Below are 18,412 nucleotides of genomic sequence, written 5' to 3'. Positions count from 1 at the left end.
TCCTTCAAGCAATTCCCTGTCCTTCTTGAACAGAGGGGCCCAGAACTGGACGCAATATTCCAGATGCGGCCTCACCAAGGCTGAGTAGAGGGGGAGGAGAACCTCTCTTGACCTACTAACCACTCCCTTTCTAATGCACCCTAAGATGCCATTTGCCTTCTTCGCCGCAAGAGCACATTGCTGGCTCATGGTCATCCTCCTATCCACCAGGACCCCCAGGTCCCTTTCCCCTTCGCTACTTTCCAGCAGGTCAACCCCCAACCTGTACTGGTACATGGGGTTGTTCTTCCCCAGATGCAAGACTCTACACTTGCCCTTGTTAAATTTCATCAAGTTTCTCCCCGCCCAACTCTCCAGCCTGTCCAGGTCTCGCTGAATGGCAGCACAGTCCTCTGGTGTGTCAGCCACTCCTCCCAGTTTTGTGTCATCAGCAAACTTGCTGAGGGTGCACTCAGTTCCCTCATCCAGGCCATTGATGAAAATATTAAACAGCACCGGTCCCAGCACCGACCCCTGAGGAACTCCACTAGTCACAGACCTCCAGCTAGATTCTGCGCCATTGACCACAACTCTCTGCCTTCTTCCTTTCAACCAGTTCTCGATCCACCTCACTACTTGATTGTCAAGCCCACACTTCTTTAGCTTATCTATGAGGATGCTGTGGGAATGTATGAGACCTGCTACTCAGTGTTGAAAAATATGGATGTGGACTGCAGATGTTTGAACCATAGCAAATACCTGCTTGATAAATAAAAGGTATTATAGAGATGGGAACTCTATTTCTCATTGGAAAAGCATTCTTGTAGGGGCTTGTAAACACAAAGGAACTGTAATAAAATTGTGACTTGTTGTTTACAGCCCAAGTAAAGTATCTGCAGAAAAAGTCTGAAAGACTTCCACAGTCTCTGTAGAAGTCTATAAAATGAAGTTTAAAATAGCTTTTAAAATAGCATAATATAAAACAAACTAGCTTATACATAACAGATCATAACATTGCATTTCTCTTTAACTCAAACATAGCTTGGATGTTTTCCTAGCTTTACTTCATCATTTCATATTTTAAACAATCTCTTTTTCAGGTTGGATGTTTTGATTTCTTTTCCTATAATTTGCAAGAGGCATTTTGCCTAGAAATATCAGCTAAAAAAGATTCTGAACTCTTCCATGTGTAACAGAGATAGTAGAAAATGCCTCAACTGCAAGAGTTTAAGATATGCATATTTTGAATCCTCTTAAAATATTATCTCTCTTTGTTAAATTCTGGACTTAACTTTAGCTTAACTAACCTTTTATGCATTGACCTTGACATGATTTGAAAATACTACAAGAATTAAGTACACAGGATTTGGAGAAGGCTGAGGTTCTGAATGATTTCTTTGCCTCGGTCTTCACTGGCAAATGCTCTGACTACACCACCCAAGTCTTAGAAGGTAGATGCAGGGACTGTGAGAATGAAGACCTTAGGCCCACTGCACAAGAGGATCTGGTCTGGGACCATATTATAAATCTGAACGTGCACAAGTCCATGGGACCTGATGAAATCCATCCGCGGGTCCTGAAGGAGCTGGCGAATGAATTTGCTAAGCCAGTGCTCATCATATTTGAAAAATCATGACAGTCGGGTGAAGCTCTCAATGACTGGAAAAAGGGAAATATAACCCCCATTTTCAAGAAGGGGAAAATGGAAGACCCGGGGAATTACAGACCAGTCAGTTTCACCTCTGTGCCTGGCAAAATCTTGGAGCACATTCTCCTGGATGTCATGCTAAGGCACATGAAAAACAACAAGGTGCTTGGTGAAAGCCAGCATGGCTTCACTAAGGGGAAATCCTGCCTGACCAGTTTGGTGGCCTTCTATGATGGGGCTACAGAACTGATGGACAAGGGTAGAGCAGTTGACATCGTCTACCTGGACTTGTGCAAAGCATTTGACACTGTCCCACACAACATCCTTGTCTCTAAATTGGAGAGACATCAGATGGATAGATGGACCACTCGGTCAATAAAGAACTGGCTGGATGTCTGCACACAAAGAGTTGTGATCAATGGCTCAATGTCTGGCTGGAGACCAGTAACGAGTGATGTCCCTCGGATCAGCGTTGGGACCGGTCTTGTTTAACATCTTCATCGCTGACATGGACAGTGGGATTGAGTGCGCCCTCAGCAAGTTTGCCGATGACACCAAGCTGTGTGGTCCGGCTGATATGCTGGAGGGAAGGGATGCCACCCAGAGGGACCTCGACGCACTTGAGAGGTGGTCTGATACCAACCTTATGAAGTTCAACCACGTCAAGTGCAAGGTCCTACAGCTGGGTTGGAGCAATCGCAGGCACAGCTACAGGTTGGGCAGAGAAGAGATTCGGAGCAGCCCTGCAGAGAAGGACTTAGGGATGCTGGTCAATGAGAAAATGAACATGAGCCGGCAGTGTGCGCTTGTAGCCCAGAAAGCCAACCGTATCTTGGGCTGCATCAAAAGGAGCATGACCAGCAGGTCGTAGGAGGTGATCCTGCCCCTCTGCTCTGTTCTTGTGAGACCTCACCTGGAGTATTGTGTGCAGTTCTGGTGTCCTCAACATAAAAAGGATATGGAACTGTTGGAACAAGTCCAGAGGAGGGCCACGGGGATGATCAGGGGATTGGAGCACCTCCCGTATGAAGATAGGCTGAGAAAGTTGGGGTGTTCAGCCTGGAGACCTTATAGCAGCCTTCCAGTATCTGAATGGGGACCATAGGGATGCTGGGGATAGACTATTTGCTAGGGACCGTAGTGACAGGACAAGGCATAACAGGTTAAAACTTAAACAGGGGAAGTTTAGATTGGATATAAGGAGGAAGTTCTTTCCTGTTAGGATGGTGAGGCACTGGAATCGGTTGCCCAGTGGGGTTGTGAATGTTCCATCACTGGCAGTGTTCAAGGCCAGGTTGGATGAAGCCTTGGGTGAGATGGTTTAGTGTGAGGTGTCCCTGCCCATGGCAGGGTGGTTGGAACTAGATGATCTTGAGGTCCTTTCCAACCCTAACTATTCTATGATTCTATGATTCTATAGGTATTTCTGATTGGCGTCAGGGGGCTATCTCATATTATCTCATTTTGCCTCAGGAGTCCATGACCTTACTGTAAGTTAACCTTAGTTCATTCTCCCTTATTTTTATTTGTTTTCAAAAGCTGAGTTAAACAGCTCATGTAAATTATTCACGTGTAATTTGCTTAGAGCTCTTTTCTTCACTTACCTGTAACATTTTGTATTCAAATGAGAAAGCTTAATGTAAGCTTGTATACGAAGCAGAGATCTATAAAAAACTTACAGCAGTAGTTATTTGGTTTTCTTAATCACATCTGTTCTCTGCAATATTTTTTGAGATCTTTATTACTAGGAGGCTTTTTGCAGTTTAAGTTGGTCCGATCATGTCTGGTCTGAAGTGTACATGTACATATTTAAAATTATTTTAATTAGAAACCATTTTATGAAAACAATTTTAATTAGAACTAGTTTGAGTTGGTTGTAACTTCTCAAGCACCAGGAAATGTAGAAGAAAAAATAGCTAATAAGCTGCAATAAAGTCAACTTTTATAGGTTCCGTTGTTTCTTTTCAAATTTGATTTTAAAGAGCATCTTTTCTAAAATTCTCTGGATTTTTTTTTCTTTTTACATTGCGAGTTAATTTTATTTTATTTTATTTTATTTTATTTTATTTTATTTTATTTTATTTTATTTTATTTTATTTTATTTTATTTTATTTTATTTTATTTATTTTATTTTATTATTTCATTTTGTGACTTTATTTCGTTTTGGTTTTTGACTTTGCTTACAATCATTAAAGTGAGCAGTTCCTTTTTCCAGGAATCTAAAGACTATGTACATTATTTCCTTCCTTTTGAGGTCAAGGTAAAACTAAGAAGATAACAGATGTCCTTGGTCAATGTACATTGTTTATTGGTGGTACTTTTGTCTATTTGAGCAAGCTGAAAAACCCAACCACCCTACGAAGTTGAAAAGCTTTACAGCACTTATGAAAAACATGTCAGGAGTGTGGATTTATATGTACAACATGTTAATTTGCACACTGGCACTAGTGTTATATAAATCATCATTTTTCACAATTTCTTCTAAAGCTTTTAATGCTTGTAACACTGGATTTGGATTTATCTGAATTATAACAAAAACTCTGAATGGGACAATAATGAGAGAAAGACTCTGCTGTTTTGCTCCTGATGCATTTTTGTTACATTTAGGTATTATTGCTTAGTGATGTGATCTCTAGTCAGGAGCTTGAAAGAATGATGCCTAAGAAAAATGGAACACGAAAAATTTGCTAAGCCATTGTCTGGTTGTTTCAGAAAATCTGAAGATGCATATGTCAGAGCAGAAAGAAAAAAGCAAGAAGATAAGAGAAGTATGCAACTTCTGTGTATATATCCTCAACAGGCTGTATTTTGATGTACCATTTTATCTTTAAATAATTAAAATGCATATTTTTCATTTTAAAAAAGCAGTGTGAAGTTCCAGTGTGTGTAATGAATGAAAAGCTTTCAGATTTGTTTTTCTACTGCATGCAATAAACATGAGGCTAGTTTGAAGTTACAGGATTGGGAAACAGGACTTTCTATAAACCTCTCCTATATTAGTAATTCAGAATGGCATGTGAATGCATCAAAACCCTACATATTTTTGCTTCTTGAAGCAGACTCGATATTCACTTTGTATCAGAATTAACTCCTGGGTAACAGAAGGCCTCAAGGCAAACTTTGATAATAAACTATATTTTAACTACTGCTAATCATTTAATTGAAAATGTTCTATAGTTAAAATAGCCTTGCCAAAAGTTCTTCAAATGCCACCACTATAATTACTTATCATGTTTCACACGCAGGCTCGCTCTCTTTCTCTCTTCAGGGTACCTGTTCATTTTTATTGTTCTCTGTAGCTCATATAATATACGGATATAAATGAATAAAGCAAGCCACATGGGAATTAGCAGTGCATTTAAGCGTTAATGTTTTGTAACACTCCGTATTCTGAGAAATTCACATAAAAATTCTGAGAATGGCAAAAGCAGTGTGCAGGGGGTTTGAAGAAAAACACTGTAAAATCAGGGGTCTGGAGAAGTTATCTAGAGGTGAAAAGTGAATCCAGAAATAAAGTATTTTCTGAGAAGAACTTTTGTAATATGACTGAAAAAACTGTATAATTAATTCAGCTCCAGGAACTAGAAGTACACTAAGGCTGTGTCTGATAACCTTTGCATAAAGTATTTTTAATTATTTCTGCCACATTCCTGATTTGTCTTTTTTTTTATTCTATCCTATTAGCAAGTATGTTGCTGGTATTGATTGTAGTCTGCAACTTTTATTTTTAAGTATAGGTTTATATTTGTGTAATGGCATAAGTCTTATTTTCATCCATATTTTGATTTTCACATTTGGAACTGATTGAAGCAGAGGCACTACTTATCCATGAAATTGTAAGAATTGTAAGAATGCCTGAAATCGGTTTCTGCCCACTTTTGGTTGCGTTTGCCTCACGTCCATGTCCTTTAATCTCTCCTTCACAAATTCTGCTAATTTCACTACTATTTCCATCAACAGAACAATGCAGATGAAGATTCCAAAATCTGACAGCTTTCCTTCATAAAGAGTCATGAAAAGCAAGATATTTCACTGTCCAGAGCCTCAAATTGCTATGTTTTCATCTGTTCCTGCTGCCAGAAGTTACTGACCTCTATGCTAACTTTGGTGTTCTCATTTCTTTGAAGGGAGGTCAGACCTAACTTGTCTTCATTTCACCCCATTAAAAAATTACTTTCTCAAAAACACTTCCCTGTGCCACAGTAATAAGCAAGATAAGTCACAGAAGATTACACCAAAAGCTGATATCCATTACAGGAAAGAAATGAAAGAAAAACAAAATCATGTAGCAATGTCTGACTTACTGTCTGATCCCTGCTTCCTTATTATTCCAGACCAGGCTTTTTGGCTGACCATCTTATGTGCTAATCCTCAATTTTTCAGGACTGGGGGGAGTCAAAGCTACCTTTTCTCTTAGTTCTTCAATGAGCATTACCTTAAAAACACTGCTGGTAACATGCAGGCAAGTATAAACCCTTTAGCAGATTTAGAAGACACAGATTTTGCACTTCTGATAGTGCTCTAATCACAAAGATCTAAAGTAACCTTTCATTTTTTATTTGTCTGGCAGACCAATACTTGACTGTCACTGTAAAATTATATTCTGTTAGAAATCAGACTTGTTTCTTTTCTATGGTCATCCTAGAACAGATTATCTATTCTTTTCCATATCGCCTGCAGTATGATCAAAAGACTCTCAAAACCATCTTTCTTTTACTGGAAGGTAGGAGGTAATCTTCCTTAGCTGTATGTGACAGTCATTAAACACACCTGTTGTAAAGTAGAATAAACTAGACAGCAGAAATACAATTAGTTAACATTGTGCTGCTCTGGTCTGGCAGCTTGTTAAAAGCTAACCATTCTTTACTGTATCAAATAATTTTGCTTTACTGTAGTCAGCAGTAAAACTCCTACTTGCCCAGAATAAAAATGACATCAATAGGGACAATAGTCAATTGCCATTATGGAACAGTTCTATATAAAATATATTTAAATATATATAAAATATATATATAAGGATTAGTAGATGCTGTAATTGCTCAAAAATGTGACATGATTGTGTAGAACTTCTGGAGCAGTACACCAAACAGAACCCACAGCATTTAACCAAAGGGAATATTACTGAATGTGGAAGGTGTACACTGTAGATTTTGTACTGTTATCATAGAATGGTGGCTGGGAGATTCAAAACTGTCTCAAAAGTTCTGTTATCCATTATAAGGAGTGCTCTGGAAGGTATTTTCAGATGGTTTGACATTCTCCCTCAACAGTGTCTTATTTAATTATGAATGCAAGTGTTTATCATCTAAAAATCTGACAATCGCTTATGATTATATAACAAACACTGATATTTTCCATGTTCTCTGTTATTCTATGCTGCCTTATCAAATGTTGTGACCTTTCTTCTTGACAGTCTGTGACTTAACTGTGCATACAGGCAATACCATTTCAAATCTGGTAGTTACTGTCATTTTAATTGTAGTATTATCCTGCTATTAGCAGCAGTTCAAATCATTAGTATTTTTCAGTCTGTTTTAATAAGGAACAATTAAGTTAAAGAGGGAAAATTATTCATTAAATGGAACATCAAGTTTTTGTATTTCAGTCCCTGAGCAAGACCAAATAAATGTTTTGGTTCTTCTTTCGGACCAAATAATATCTTGGTTTTCTTGTTTGAGATTTTTTTCTTTAATATATACATGTCATTCTGCTTGAAGAAGCTCTCAATATTGATAAACAAAGTAGAAAGGCAAGACCTTACAAAATATAAGAATTGAAATTTTGGGATGCCGTACAAGGACTTTTCCCAATACACTTACTTAAAATATCAGATCGTGATTGCCTCCTATTTAATTTTTATGGAAGGAAAAATAGGTTCAGACTTCTCACACTCTCTTCATTTACACCCTTCCAGAAACCATTTTTCTTCTAACACAGACTATAATAAAAATTAAAACACTTGCTATATCAGATGATACAAGGTAACCTCACTTAGATTTCGCATATCTAGCATTTACTAGATTGGCCAGGTTAAAAAATGGTTAGAATAAATTGTTAGAAGGGTGGTATCATAGTCAGGGATTTGCGTGTCTTGAACACGGGACTGAAGTTTGTAGGCCAAGTCTACTGGGGGCTGGTGGAGCTGGTCTGACAAAGGGGAAGAGTGGTTTTGATAGGAGGCTTGCCAGACTGGTCAAAGAGGCTTTAAACTAGATGTGTTGGGGGAGGGGGGCATCATTCCATCCCAACACACCCAGTTAGTTGCCAGCACCTATAATAAATGCTCGGAGCAATGCAGAGATATTCCAGCCACTCCAGCCAACGAGCCGGCTTCATTTGGAGCTCGGCTCAGATACCTCTATGCAAACACCTGTAGCATGGGGAACAAACAAGAGGAATTAAAGTTTTGTGCACATCTGCGGGCATATGATATAATAGTCATCACAGAAACATGGTGGGATGGCTCCTATGACTGGAGTGTTGGAATGAAAGGTTACAGGCTCTTTCGAAAAGACAGGCCCGGCAGGTGGGGAGGGGGAGTTGCTATTTATGTTAGGGATAGGCTGGAGAGTATGGAACTCTGTCTAGGGACAGGTGAGCTGTTTACGGAGAGTTTGTGGATCAGGGTTAAGGGAGAATAGATAAGGGAGACATTATTGTTGGGATCTGTTACAGACGGCCTGGTCAAGAGGAATCTGTGGATGAAGCACTCTACAGACAGATACGAACAGCTTCACTCTCACAGACCCTTGTTTTCATGGGAGAACTCAAACACCGTGATATCTGTTGGAACGACAGTATGACCCGGCACAAGCAATCCAGGAGGTTCCTTGATGTGTGGAAGACAACTTCCTTCTGCAAGTAATAGAGGAGCTGACAAGGAGAGGTGCTTACCACCAGGGAAGGGCTCGTTGAGAATGTGGTGCTCCAGGGCAGCCTTGTATGCAGTGACCACGAGACTGTCGAATTCAAGATCCTCAGGACAGTGAGAAGAGCATGTAGCAAGCTCACTGCCCTGGACTTCTATAGAGCAGACTTTGGCCTCTTCAGAAACTTGAAAAAAAAAAAATTTAAATTAAATTAAATTAAATTTTAATTAAAAAAAAAAGAAACCAATTAAACTTGGCTAGGGATGTTAAGGATAACAGGAAAGGACTCTACAGGTACATAGCAAAAAAAAAAAAACAGACTAGCGACAGCATAGGCCCCCTCCAGAAGCCCTCAGGAGAAGTGGTTACACAGGATTTGGAGAGCGCTGAGGTTCTTAATGACTTCTTTGCCTCAGTCTTCACTGGCAAATGTTCTAACTGCACCACCCAAGTCTTGGGAGGTAGATGAAGGGACTGTGAGAATGAAGACGCTAGGCCCACAGTAGGGGAGGAACTGATTTGAGACCATCTAAAGAATCTGAATGTACACATGTCCATGGGACCGGATGAAATCCATCTGCAGGTCCTGAAGTAGCTGGCAAATGAGCTTGCTAAGCCACTGCCCATCATATTGGAAAAAATCATGGCAGTCAGGTGAAGTTCCCCATGACTGGAAAAAGGGAAATATAACCCCCGTTTTCAAGAAGGGGAAAATGGAAGACCCGGGGAATTACAGACCAGTCAGTCTCAGCTCCTTGCCTGGCAAAATCTTGGAGCACATTCTTCTGGAAAACATGCTACAGCACATCCTAAACAGCAAGGTGGCTGGTGACAGCCAGCATGGCTTCACTAAGGGGAAATCCCGCCTGACGAATTTGCTGGCCTTCTATGATGGGGTTATGGAACTGATGTACAGGGGTAGCAGTTGCCATCATCTACCTGGACTTGTGCAAAGTGTTGGACACTGTCCCACACAACATCCTTGTCTCTAAATTGGAGAGACATCAATTTGACGTGTGGACCACTTGTTGGTTAAAGAACTGGCTGGATGGCCACAAAGAGTTGTGGTCAATGGCTCAATGTCTGTCTGGAGACCGGTAACGAGTCGTGTCCCTCAGGGATTGGTGTTGGAACCAGTCTCGTTCAACATCTTTGTCAATGATACAGACAGTGGGATTGAATGTGTCTTCAACAAGTTTGCCGATGACACCAAGCTGTGTGGTTCAGTTGATAGGCTGGAGGGAAGGAATGTCATCCAGAGTGACCTTGACACACTTGAGAGGTGGGCCAATGTCAAGCTCATATAGTTTAACCAAGCCAAGTGCAAGGTCCTGCAGCTGGGTCAGAGCAGTCCCAGGCACAGCTACAGGTTGGGCAGAGAAGAGATTCCGAGCAGCCCTGTGGAGAAGAACTTGGGGGTGTTGGTCAACGAGAAGCTTAACAGGAGCCGGCAATGTGCACTTGCAGCCCAGAAAGCCAGCCGTATCCTGGGCTGCATCAAAAGGAGTGTCACCAGCAGGTCGAAGGAGGTGATCCTGCCCCTCTACTCTGCTCTTGTGAGACCTCACTTGGAGTATTGTGTGCAGTTCTGGTGTCCTCAACATAAAAAGGACATGGAACTGTTGGAACAAGTCCAGAGAAGGGCCACGAGGATGATCAGGGGACTGGAGCACCTCCCGTATGAAGATAGGCTGAGAAAGTTGGGGCTTTTCAGCCTGGAGACCTTATAGCAGCCTTCCAGTATCTGAAGGGGGACTATAGGGATGCTGGGGATGGACTATTTGCTAGGGACTGTAGTGACAGGACAAGGCATAACAGGTTAAAACTTAAACGAGGGAAGTTTAGATTGGATATAAGGAAGAAATTCTTTACTGTTAAGGTGGTAAGGCATTATAATGGGCTGCCCAGGGAAGTTGTGAATGTTCCAGCCCTGGCGGTGTTCAAGGCCAGGTTGGATGAAGCCTTGTGTGGGATGGTTTAGTGTGAGGTGTCCCTGCCTATGGCAGGGGGGTTGGAACTAGATGACCTTGAGGTCCTTTCCAACCCTAACTATTCTATGATTCTACTCGCTGTCTGATCTTCCTGTTCATTTAGCCTTTTAATGGTAAAAAGCTGTCTGGAACAATCACTCAGCCTTCTTTATTCATTTTACCCTGGCCCATTGTGCTAAATAATGGAGAGGAATGCTAACATGCCTGGTCTAAAGGTTCTTTTACCAAATAATGAAAACCTATAAGCCTTGAAAAACCTGAATGAATGTCTCAGTAACAATTTATTTGACAAAACAAGGTTTCGTTTTGATATACAGTCTCCCTCCTTTCTGGTTAGTGTACTGGCGAAAGGCTGCACATACACAAGAGGAGCAGGTGGAAAACATGATAGCACTGCAATGTTACACCTGATACTTTAATTTCAATATGTGCATCTGCATCTATTTTTTTACATTGTTTTTTTTCAGACTTACTCTTTCAGAAAAAAGTATCATTGATATGAATGACTTAGCTCATTTAATCAGTAGCTTTGTGAAGAACAGATTTGCAAATTAGTTTGAACTGCATGTCCCTGAGGTAGCAAGGCAGGCAGGTGTTTCCATGTCAGGAGCTATTGAACTTCCCTGAACCTAGTCAGCTCACTTCTGGAACACATTCATGCTCTAACAGATATTAGAGCTGAAAAAGATCTATTCAAGTCATGTTTCCCTCTCCTTGCCAATATGAGGAGCTATCCTGTATAGTACATATAACTGATCAAGCCTAGGTTTTCTAAACCTGGGCCATGAATTTTTCATTTTCTAATGAGAAACTATCCTTAGTTCAGTTTTCCCTTAGAGTTTGTGTTAGATTTTGTGTATGACCTAAACAATTTTCCTCTTACTTCCATGCTACTATATCTGACTATTGTACCTTTTCTCCAGATCTGAAAATGATTACATTTCTAAACTCAGTGGCAAAAGTCTCCTTGACTTAAAAATAACTAAGACTTCACCTTCAATGTAGTCTGCTAAGTGACTGCTTCCTGTTATTCACAGTATATCAAATCACACACCCAGAGAAATCCACTTTCATGCTTGCTGGAATAGTAGATAGGTCTTCCTACCAAAAAATCTTGTGGTGTTGGGGATAAGCCTTTCTTGTCCTATCCAGTATGTTCTCATCTGAGTATCCTAAACTGACCCAGGACAGATAATTGTTTCTACATAGTAGATAAAGTGTAATGGAATGTACACCAAATAAATTATGTCATTTGGGGCATGACAACTGCTCTACAACCTAATGAAAGAGACAATACTAAAATAAGATTATGACTTCTAAAATTTCTTATTTGTTTAATTTATTTAATAACAGGAATAAATTAATAAATTTCTTAATTTTTCTTTCAATCAATAATTATGGTCCTACAGGAGGTAGAAGAGCAAAGATAATTCTATTAAACCATATTCAAAATTTGCAAAATACTTACACTTGAGAATATAATATATAAAATATACAAAATACATGCTTACACAGGAATTTATCTTCACACAGATTTTGTTCTTGGTTTTGTTGTTTTTTTTTTTTTTTTAAACTTGTCTCACGTAGAAAGAATCTTTGAATCTTTTTTTCTTTCTGAAAGTTTATTAAATGTGTTTGGTTTATTTTTTTTTCCATCCGCTTTTTTTTTCATAGTAGCAAAGCCACTAATGCTTTATGTAACCTGAAAGTGTATTTTTCTAACAGCAATTTTCAATTTTGCTCAGGAATGCCTTTTTTGTCTCTATTATAATAAGAGTGTTTCAGTTAGCTTTAATACCCTAAACAGCTAAATTTATTACACTGAAAGAGGGTAGATTTAGATATTAGGAAGAAGTTCTTTACTGTGAGGGTGATGAGACATTGGAACAGGTTGCCCAGAGAAGTTGTGGATGCCTGTTGTGGTTTAAGTCCAGCCAGTAACTCAGAACCATGTAGCTGCTCTCTCACTCCCCTTCCTACCCTCACCCCTGTTCCTGGAGGGATGGGGAGGAGAATCAAAAATATGCAACTCCCACGGGTTGAGATAAGAACAGTCCCGTAACTAAGGTATAACACAAATCACTACTGCTACCACCAATAATAATAATGATAAGGGAAATAGCAACGGAAGAGAATACAACCACTCACCACCTGCTGACCGATACAGAGCCTGACCCGAGCAGTGATCTAGCCCTCCTGGATAGCTGCCCTCAGTTTATATACTGGGCATGACATGGTGTGGTATGGAATACCTTTTTGGCTAGTTTGGGTCAGGTGTCCTGTCTCTGCTTCCTCCCGGCTTCCCCTCGTCCCTGGTGGACCATGAGACTCAAAAAGTCCTTGGTCAGAGTAAACATTACTGAGCAACAACTAAAAACATCGGTGTTATCAGTGTTTTTCCCAGGCTGAAAGTCAAAAACACAACACTGCATCCGATTACTAAGGAGGAGAGAAATTACTGCTGCTGTTGAACCCAGGACACCAGGACAATGCCTCATCCCTGGAAATGTTCCAGGCTGGGCTGCATGTGGGTTTGAGCAGCCTGGTCTAGTGGAAGCTCGCATTACTCAGTTTCAGATTATTGAAAACATGTTTTTCATGTAGTGCATTTTGAGGAGAGAGGAAAAAGTACCATCTGATTCTAAGTTTTCTCATTTCGTACTTCTTTAAGATGTCTAAAATAGCGATAATTTGTTCCTGTACTGTATATTACTTTTGAGGAGATATTCTGAGGTGTATTTTTTTTTGTTTTGCTTTGTTTTGTTTTGTTTTGTTTTGGGAGGCAGGGGGAGGACACACAACAGGGTAGTGTTGGTTTGTTTGTTCGTTCAACAGGTAAAAGTGAGCAGAAAAATCAAAAGAGGAATTAATCGTAGAAACTGTAATACACAGATGTAATTGCTCAACTTTAGTTAATATATACATATAAATGTATTTATGCAATATATATTATATGCATATGCATGTATATATATGAAATTTACTTGCTGTGATAAAAAAAGCTGGATCCAGACAGGTATCTACTAAGTAGCCTGTCCTGGGTTGAGCAGCAGCAGTCATTTTTCTCCTTCTTAGGAGCTAGTACAGTGCTGTGTTTTGATCTTTTGGCCTTGGAACAGTGGTGATAACGCCGATGTTTTCAGTTGCTGCTCAAATGTTTGGTCTGGCCAAGGACTTTGTGAGCCTCATGCTCTGCCAGGGAGGAGGGGAGGCCGGGAGGAAGCAGAGACAGGACACCTGACCCAAACTGACCAAAGAGGTATTCCATACCACAGCACGTCATGCCCAGGATGCAACTGGGAGTGACCCCGGAAGGGCTGGTGGGACTGCAGGGTTGGAGGAGGTATCGGTCGGTGCTTGGCTGGGGGGAGTGGGGTGAGTTATTGGTCGGCTGGTATTGAGGTGTTGTATTCTTTCCTCTTGTTATTTCCTTTAGCACCATTATTACTGGTGGTAGCAGCAGTGATTTGTGTTATACCTTAGTTACTGGGCTGTTCTTATCTCAACCCGTGGGAGTTGCATTCTTTTCGATTCTCCTCTCCGTCCCTCCAGAAGCAGGGGGAGGGCAAGAAGGGGGGGAGTGAGTGGACGAGGTTTGTGGCTGGGTTTAAACCACGACAGTTCTTTTTGGCGCCCAACGTGGGGCCCGAAGGGTTGAGATAACGATGGAGATGATCAGATTAATAGTCGTCACAGTGCTGATTTATTGGCTCTCAAAGTTGTTTCTCTTGCTCTCAGAGCTTCAGAATGTAGTACATTGCTTATAGCCGGTATTCCCTGTGTTAGTGTTTATCAAGTGTGGGGCTTGGGCTAAGGTTTTTGTTTCACTGTACTTTATGGCAATGGCTTGTAATACGGACTGGCTCCGGCAGCAGGGAGAGATGGATGTGGCCATGGACTTGTACCCGGCCGTCCCGCTGCTCTTCCCCGCCCTGGCCCTTGTCCTCGCCACCGTGTTCGTGAGGCCGCTGGGAGCCGAGGGGGAGCGGCCCCGGGAACCGGCGGCGGCCGAAGCGGCCCGGGAGAGCGGCCCCGGGGACCAGGCGGCGGCGGGAGCGGGGCCCGAGCCCGGGAAGGAGGCGGCTGCTGAGCAGCGGGAGGAGGCGGCCGAGGATCCGAGCCCCGCGGAGGAGCCGAGCCCCGCGGCCGAGCCCAGCCCCGCAGCCGAGCCCAGCCCCGCGGCGGCCGAGAGCGTCCCCTGGCAGCGGCCCGCCGAGCCCCAGGAGGATGCAGGAGCCCAGGCAGCATTTCCCAGCAAGGCAGAGGGGGAAGAGCTGCACCCGGGAAGAGAGAAGCTGGTGGTGGGAGAGCCGGCAAGCACAGCAGCTGCACCAGCCCCAGGGACAAATACAGCAGCACCATCTGAGAGTTCTGGAGGGTTTGAATGGCCTGTGGGTACCCTTGGGACCTGCCTGCTGATTGTGATGGGGATCAGCATGATGGCACACGCACAGCGTGTGTTCTACCCACCGCCATTTTGTCTGATCTCAGAAGTTAAGCAGAGTCAGGTTTGGGTCTTGTCTGGGGTTAGACAACAATATGGGAGGACCAAGAGATCTTCCCCAAGGCTGGACAGCCATGAGTGGCAGGTTGTGGGGGACAGTATGAGCGAGTATCTGGTCCACTGGGCCCCTCCAGTGCTTTGGAAGCATCGGAGATGGAAGGCAGCTGTATGGAGTCCCCAGCAACAAGCTGCAGAAACTGCTGAAGGGGACAGTGAATTATTTTGAGCCTGGTGGGCCCATGGCACTTCAGGCCATCAGGGCAGAGATGCGACATAGAGATGGACTCATGATCGAGGGGTGGACTTAGCAATGGACACTATTGCCCAGGTTATTCATGAGTGTGAACACTGCACACAGCCTCTCCTGCTCTGAGAGACTGTAACAAGAGATGAAGCCTGACATCATGGAGCTTTATAGGTCCATGCACTAAGAAATTATGTTTTTCTCTGTGTGTATGTAGATGTATATATATAAGTAAGAGTGATGGCATATTGAAGATGTGGGATCTGAGCATGACGTGAATGGTATGGAATAAGGGGTGGATAATGTCCTGGGTTGAGCAGCAGCAGTCATTTTTCTCCTTCTTAGGAGCTAGTACAGTGCTGTGTTTTGATCTTTTGGCCTTGGAACAGTGGTGATAACGCCGATGTTTTCAGTTGCTGCTCGAATGTTTGGTCTGGCCAAGGACTTTGTGAGCCTCATGCTCTGCCAGGGAGGAGGGGAGGCCGGGAGGAAGCAGAGACAGGACACCTGACCCAAACTGACCAAAGAGGTATTCCATACCACAGCACGTCATGCCCAGGATGCAACTGGGAGTGACCCCGGAAGGGCTGGTGGGACTGCAGGGTTGGAGGAGGTATCGGTCGGTGCTTGGCTGGGGGGAGTGGGGTGAGTTATTGGTCGGCTGGTATTGAGGTGTTGTATTCTTTCCTCTTGTTATTTCCTTTAGCACCATTATTACTGGTGGTAGCAGTAGTGATTTGTGTTATACCTTAGTTACTGGGCTGTTCTTATCTCAACCCGTGGGAGTTGCATTCTTTTCGATTCTCCTCTCCGTCCCTCCAGGAGCAGGGGGAGGGCAAGAAGGGGGGGAATGAGTGAACGAGGTTTGTGGTTGAGTTTAAACCACGACATAGCCATTTGCAAAAATGCTGCCACAGCTACTAAAAAAAAATCCCTCTGAAAATCTGGCCCTGGAAGATTTCAAGTGTGAAGATTTGTGTCATAAGGACATGAAAAGAAAGCTGAAGTAGCTTCTAAAAATCGTTAAGTACCCACCCATGGACCCACAGTTAAAAGTTTATAGTGCGTATTACTTCTGTAATAAGGTGGGCAATTCAGTTCAATTTGACTAGACAAAAGAAACTCAGCACATCACTTTTATGGACCGATATTAACCTTCACAGATCGCTGAGTCTGTCCAGATTCTATAATTAAGTGGTTGGTAAAAACAAAGACTCCCATCTGTTTTCAGATGACTCAGCAGAAATGTATTTTTTAATGGCACTACATTGATCTTAATTGTATATCCTTCAAGAAAATCTATGTGTCAAGAATCTTTGACCTAAATTTTCAATGACAGCAGAAAAATTGTTATATTTTTTCTCCTCCTAGGTTTAGAGAGATCTTTAACAAGATGTCTTAGGGTTTACAACATAAAATAATAAAGGCAGTGGTAAAACAGCATTTCAAACATTGCAGTGACTGAAAAACACATTCCAAAATCCTGAAGAGTGCCATAAATGTCTCATATAATGAATATATTAGATATGGATATGTTTTATAAACACAGGTATGTTTTACAGGTAAAGAAAGAAGAAAACTAAATTAAGCTAGGATTTCTGGTTTTGTTTTTTTAAATTCTGATTGCTAGAAAACACTTAGATGATAATTTATGTAATAAACATAGGCTTTTTAATATATATCAGTGTACCAACATGCTGAGGGAAAATTATCTGGATTTACTGAAATAAAAAAAAACATTTTCCTTCAATCTAAGTATTAAAATGAAGGCAAGAGAAAGCAAGATCAGATATTTAAAGAAATGAGAACGTTACTATAAAAATTCTAATTACAAAAAATGACATGCAAGTTAAAAATCTCTCTACCAGAATATATGCAGCTTACTGAAAGCACATTTAGCAATAATGACACATAAGAATGATTAGGTAAAAGCACTATCTTCAGACATTGAGTGTAGCTTCAATTTGCTGTACATTTTCATTAGCTTATTTTAGTGAGATGTGGTGTGTTCAAGAGCTATCACAGCGTCCTGGGTTTAGCAGTACCAGTCGATTTTTCTCCTTAGTAGCTGGTGCAGCGCTGTGTTTTGACTTTCAGCCTGGGAACAGAGCTGATAACACCGATGTTTTTCAGTTGTTGCTAAGTAATGGTTACTCTGACCAAGGACTTTGTGAGTCTCATGCTCTGCCAGGGGAGGCTGGGAGGAAACAGAGACAGGACACCTGACCCAAGGTAGCCAAAGGGGTATTCCATACCCCAGCACGTCATGCCCAGGGGGGTAACTGGGAGTTACCAAGAAGGGCAATGGCTCTCTGCTGGGGGTTGGACTCATTTTGGTGGGTGGTATCGTATTCTCTTCCCTTGTTATTTTCTCTTATCATTATTATTATTGGTGGTAGCAGTAGTGATTTGTGTTATACCTTAGTTACTAAACTGTTCTTATTTCAACCTGTGGGAGTTACATTCTCTTGATTCTCCTCCCCACCCGTCCAGGAGGTGGTGGGGGGGAGGGGTGGGGGTGGGGGTGGGAAGGAAAGAAAGAGGGAGGAAGGGAGGAGTGAGTGAACGAGCTGCATGGCTGCGTTTAAATCACGATACACAGCAATTACAAACACAACAAGTTTCCGTGCTAAGATACATGAGGAACTGAAGGCTAGGAAAGTGTTTTCCAGAAGGTTGTTTGTAGGGCACTTTCAAGCTTTGCATTTCACTCCATCTTGACCTAATCCTGTACATCAGGTCCTGCACCTATTAATTCCCAGATATGTTACTGTGTAGATTCATCATTTATCCTAAACAGAAGTAATTCGGAATTTAAAAACTAGGTGTCCTGTTCCTCTTGTTTCCAAAGATGCCTCTCACTGGTATTTTATAAAGCATACTTAGCTAACACCATCTATGGAGCTCACCCAAAATACAGCAGCCACTGACAGTGTATGTGAGAAACACCAGAGGTTCACAGTTCCTGTGTTTTACAGATCATCTACCAAGAAAATGGGCTCCAGTTCCCTCAAAACCTGAGGGCTTCAAAAATACAGCTAACATGTCCTCACTGCTGCCAATTGGCTAGACCAAGTGGAAACCACTGTCCTTACTGAATTTATACCAAGAATTTAAGGTTAATAGAAACGTAGAAACACAACATCATTTACATTAGAAAATACCTTTAAGATCATA

This window comes from Lathamus discolor, chromosome 1 (genome assembly GCF_037157495.1).
Source record: "Lathamus discolor isolate bLatDis1 chromosome 1, bLatDis1.hap1, whole genome shotgun sequence".
Taxonomy (NCBI): Eukaryota; Metazoa; Chordata; class Aves; order Psittaciformes; family Psittacidae; genus Lathamus; species Lathamus discolor.
Note: the sequence above shows the minus strand (reverse complement) of the source record.